Source organism: Rousettus aegyptiacus, unplaced genomic scaffold, assembly GCF_014176215.1.
Source record: "Rousettus aegyptiacus isolate mRouAeg1 unplaced genomic scaffold, mRouAeg1.p scaffold_m13_p_2, whole genome shotgun sequence".
In the NCBI taxonomy this organism is placed as follows: Eukaryota; Metazoa; Chordata; class Mammalia; order Chiroptera; family Pteropodidae; genus Rousettus; species Rousettus aegyptiacus.
In genome coordinates, this window is record NW_023416295.1 from 99,925,899 (window position 1) to 99,932,072 (window position 6,174).

Consider the following 6,174-nt stretch of genomic DNA (forward strand, 5'->3'; position numbering starts at 1 on the left):
ACAACATTCCTATTATAGGAATACCAGAAGGCGAAGAGAGAAAACCAGAAATTGAGAACCTATTTGAGAAAATAATGACTGAAAACTTTCTAACCTGGTGAAGAAAAAAGACATTCAAGTTTAGGAAGCTCAGAGACCCCCAAACAAGGTAAACCCAGACTCACACCAAGACACATCATAATTAAAACAGCAAAGGTTAAAGACAAAGAGAGATTCCTATAAGCAGCAAGAAAAAGATTGCTAGTTACTGACAAAGGAACTTCCAGACAAACGTCAGCTGATTTCTCAACAAAAACTTTACAGGCCAGAAGGGAATGGCAGGAAATAGTCAAAGTGATGAAAAACACGGGCCTAAAACCAAGACTACTTTATCCAGCAAAGTTATCATTTAAAATTGAAAAAGAGCTTTCCAGACAAGAAAAAGCCAAGGAAGTATTACAAAAAATGTTGAAGGGACTTCTTAAGAAGAAGGGGAATAAAAATAAATAACATAAATATCAAAAATAAAATGGCAATAACTACGTTCCTATCAACAATCACTTTAAATGAAAATAGATTAAATACTCCATTCAAAGCAATCAGACAAGACAAAGAAAAAAAAATATCCAAACTGGAAAGGAAAAAGAAGGACTGTCATTATTTGCAGATGACATGATACTAAATACAGAGAACCCTAAAGATTCCACCAAAAAACTGTTAGAACTGATAAATGAATTCAGCAAAGTAGCAGGATGAAAAATTAATATTCAGTAATCAGTTATATTTCTATACACCAATAACAACCTATCAGCAAGAGAAATTAAGAAAACAATTCCATTTATAATTGTATCAGAAAACAATAAAATACCTAGGAATAAATTTAACCAAGGAGGCAAAAGACCTATACTCAGTAAATTATATCAATAAAGAAAGAAGTTGACGATACAAATAAATAAAAACATAAACATGCTTATGAGTAGAAAGAACTAACATCATTAAAATGTCCATATTACCCAAAGCAATCTATAGATTCAATGCAATCCCTATCAAAATATCAATGACATTTTTAGCAGAACTAGAATAATTCTACAATTTACATGGAACCATAAAAGACCCTGAATAGACATGGCAATCTTGAGAAAGAAAAACAAAGTTGGAGATATCGCACTGTTGGCTATCGAACTATACTACAAGGCTATAATAATCAAAACAACATGGTACTGGCATAAAAACAGAACATAGATCAATGGAACAGAAATAAATCTATGCCTATATAGCCACTTAATCTATGACAAAGAAGGCAAAGATATACAATGGGATAAAGACAGCCTATTCAATAAACGATGATGGAAAAACCGAACGGATACAAGCAAAAAAGTGAAATTGGACCACTTTCTTACATCATATACAAGAATAAACTCAAAATGTATTAAAGACTTACATTCAAGAAACCACAAAAATCCTAGAAGAAAATATAGGCAGCAAACTCTCTGATATTGCTGTTAGTAATATTTTTTCTGATATATTTCCTCAGACAAGCAAAACAAGAGACAAAATAAGCAAATGGGACTACATCAGACTAAAAAGTTTTTGCACAGCAAAGAAAATCATCAACAAAACAAAAAGACAACCTACCGAATGGGAGAAGATATTTACCAAAGATACATATGATAAGGGATTAATAACAAAAATTTATTGAGAACTTATGTATCTCAATTCCAAAAATACAAACTGTCCAATTAAAAAATGGACAAAGGACCTGAATAGGCGTTTCTCCAAAGAGAACATTCAGATGACCAATAGACATGAAAAGATGCTCAGTATTACTAATTATCAGTGAAATGCAAATTAAAACCACCTTGAGATATCACCCCTCATCTGTCAGAATGGCTATCACCAATAAATCAGGAAACAAGTATTGGCTAGGATGTGTTGAAAAGTGAACTTTTGGTGGGATTGCAAATTGGTGCAACCACTATGGAAAACAATTGGAGTTTCCTCAAAAAATTAAAAATAGAACTATCTTATGACTCAGCAATTCCACCTGTGGATATTTATTCAAAGAAAAGCAAAACACTAATTTGAAAAGATATTTGCACCCCTATTTCACTGCAGTATTATTTACAATAGCCAAGGTATGAAGTTAACCTAGTGCCCATTAATAGGCCCTTTGATAAAGAAGTAGTGGTACATATATACAATGGAATATTACTCATCCATAAAAAGTATTACTTAGCCATTGGCATCAACACGAATAGATCTAGAGGGTGTTATGTTAAGTAAAATAAGTCAGACAGGAAAAGATAAGTACCATATCATTTCACTTATATGTGGAATCTAAGAAACAAAATTAGCGAACAAACAAAATGAAAACAGACTCATAGATACAGAGAATAAACTGGTAATTGCTAGACGAGATGGTAGTTTGTGGGGCTGGGTTAAAAAGGTGAAGGGATTAAGTAGTACAAATTGGTAGTTACAAAATAGTTATAGAAATGTAAAACACAGCATAGGGAAAATATTCAATAATAGTAATAACTATGTATAGTACTGGGTGGATACTAGACTAATAAGGGAGATTATTTTATAAATTATATAAATGTCTAACCACTATGCTGTACATCTGAAACTAATATAAAATAATATTGAACATCAACTCTAATTGAAAATTAAAAATTAAAAAAGGATTTGTGAATTAATCTGAAAAATTATGCTTCTCTATGTGTCAGTCATCAAGGCAATAAACATTAGCACTTTCCTCTAAGAAATACAGTCACAGCTAATACATAGGCCTATGACACAGGCCCACAATAAGGAAGGCGGAGGGCCACTAATAGCCCATGTGCACTCACATGTAGGAGTGCTTGATAGAAAGCTCAGCACCCACATCGTGAAGCAGTGGTACAGAATCAATCTCAAACCAGTTACAGCAAGGCACCTACAGCTCTGAAGCCATAGGAGAAACTAGAAATTTTAACAGGTGACATCTAACCACAGTTCACCTTTTCTCTAGAATTTATTGGTTGTACGCACTATATTTATAGGAATTATCTAATCCTCCCAAGAACCCCATGAGATAGGCATTGTCAGTATCTTCAACTTATTGACTAGTAAACTTTAGCACAGAGAAGTTGTATGACTGTTCCTAACGCACACATCTAAAAATCTACCAGTATGTTTTGAGCCCAGGCCATCTAAATCCACAGGCTGCTCTCCTAAATCCAGAAAGCAAAACAATAGATACACGAATACCAAGGACAGTGCCTCCTGGATCTGGGACAGAGGGATCAATGTCTGAAGGGAAGGGCAGTTTCGTCAGCCTGCCTGTGTAATTTCATCAGTCTGGTATGCTGCCTAAATGACATGGAATCTGCTCCCAGAAGAATGCTGGATGAGAATGTCTGGCGATAAGAACGTCTATATGTGCTGTGTGTCCCCGCGGCAGAGTGGGTTGTCTATTTCCAGGGCTGCTCTCCCCAACTTGACTCAGATAAGTGCCAGATGTGGGAGCACAGGTGCAATGTCAACTGGTCTGTTTCTTGGGTGGAGTTTTCCTGCTTAAAAAAAAAAAAATGCAGGAAAATAACAGCTTTCTATGATTTCATTCTGCTTAAAATTCCTGGATATGTCTCTGTTTCCCTTCTGGTACCAGACTTTTTCTTACTTACTTTTAGACTAAATTCAGCTTCTTTAAAAGGAAACAAGGGTCAACTTCATAAAGAAGTGGCATTTTCTTTCCCAGAACATTTTGAACCATGGAGCCAAAGAATCTTATTAATTGATCCCTGATTCAGACTCTCAACTTTTCCTGAGAAGGTGGCTCACAGACTTTCTGCATTAGAATCTTCAGGCATGTTCCTTAAATTCAGTCATTGATCTATCAAAGCTATTTACTGAGTAAATACTATGTGATAGGTATTCTATTAAATGTTGATTTGTCCCCATGCCTTCTGAATTGGTGTCTCTGGAGGTAAGGCCAGAAATCCTTATTTACAACAAGGTCTCAGATAATTTTTTATGTTCTCAGAACTTTGCAGACCACTGACCTATATTATGAACTCTTCAAATACAGAGCATGGAATTTTGTATAACTGTTTCTAACCCCTAGAAAACTGCCTGGCATGATAGTGTTGTTCTGTGCTTGTTTGTAACTCAATGAAGAAATTACTTTTAAAAGTCACTACTTGTAGTGACTCAGGAAAATCAAACCTATTATTTATTCTTGTTTATATTTATATACTTTTTAATTTTCTGGTTTTAAGCATAGCTGCTCAGATATCTGTATGTCAATAGTTTGTTTATTTCAGAGCACCGATTTTTTTTTCTTTGTTCAGAGGTATATTAATCATTGTATTATGTGTTTATTTACTGGAATATTCTCAAAATCTACTTTACTTTTTTATAAAAAAAAAAACAAAGAATGTCAAGTTTGAGTAAACTTTAAAAGATAAATATGTCAACCACCCATTAAATACTTAAATCTCCCCTCCCCCCCCACAGTGTACTCTCTGTATTACAGCAGGGTAACTGCTTTAATAAACAATCTCAAATTTTTATTGGCTTCATCACAAAAAAGTTTCTTTCACATTCATGTTTTATTCCAGTGCAGATTAGCAGGAGGGGGCTATGTCATTCAGGAACCCAAATTTCTTCCATCTTACAGTTGGTTCTGTTTCCTTTAAATAACCAAGGTCTCAAGATAACCCTTACAGCCAGCAGATGGGGTGAGAAGGTGAGGATCACATACAAAGGGTAATGTGCAGCTTGGATGTGGTATGTACCACTTTCACACACATTTCATCAGTTAGAATTCAGCCATTGGCCCACACCTACTTGCAAAGGAGATTGCCACATGCAGTCAAAGTGTATGGCCATACACTCTCTGCCTTAGCCTCAAAGTGGTTATATGGCCTCCCTACAACTCTTCCAGTGACAGGAAACTCACTATTTTAGGGGTAAGATAACTTATCTTCTTTAAACATTCTGGACAGTTAGAAAGTTCTTCTTTCATTAAACTGAAATATAGGTTGCTGCATTAGCAAGATAACACAATACTTCAGAATGTGGGCTCTGGAGTCAGACTACTTGAGTTTGTATCCCAATTTCATCAACTTTGGGCAATTATTCCTTTCTCAGAGACTGTTTCCTCATAAGTTAATCTATCTAGAACCTGACTTGTGCCTAACATGTAATAAATCCTCAATGAATGTTAGTTGTTAATATGTAATATATTAGTCTTTTTTCCACTTCTTGTCCTCACAGATACATCCTTGTCCTTGGATATTTTAAGGTATTTCTGTCCCTATTCTGAATGTTTTCTAGAATCTTTAACTATTCTTCACATGACTTCATTTAGCATTTTTTTCCTATCCTGGTCACTCTTTTCAGATTGTGGGCCAGTGTGTCTACAGCCTTTCGAAAAGCATGGCCCTCTTACCAAAATATAAGATTCTACTATGCTCTGACCAGGACAGAGAGCAGCAAAACTGTAACTTCCTTATTTTTAGCTGCTGTACATCTATTTATGTAGCTTAAGATCACATTAACATTTTCGGCCGTCACTGCACCCAGCTGGTACATATTTATCTTATTTTCTACTAAAATTAATTAAATTTTATATAAATGTAATCTTTTATTGCTATAGTATTTTTTGGTTTCAAGATAAGATTCTTATATTTATAATTTTTTGGTACATTCTATTTTATATCTTCAGTATTGAAAGGAAGGGTTACTAAACCCTTGGAGCTCTCCTGTGACCTAACGAGGTTAATACAGTTTACTTGACATACAAGGAGTGTGACTAAGACTCATCTGTCAGTGTAAATTTCTTTTGGCTCAGAGTACACAAGACAAAACTACTAACACCAGGGATATTTACTAAGCTGATAGTTAGGCTTTTTTTTTTTTTTCTATTTTCAAAAAGTTAAAAAAAAAGAAAAAAGGACAAAACAATACATTCTTTAGTGATATGGAAACTCACTGAACTGTCTAAACTCTAATTTCTTCTGCCATTTCTTCTTTGTGGGCAGGAGTTTCCCTGTGTGTGTTGCCACATCATGTGGGTTTGGGAAAGAACAAGAAAGAAGATAAGATGTGGTGGAAGAAGCAAGCAGATACTGCAGATACCACTTTAGGCAGGAGCTGTGCTCAGCAGTGGTTAAACTAGATGACCCTGAAGACTCCTTTGCAAACCTA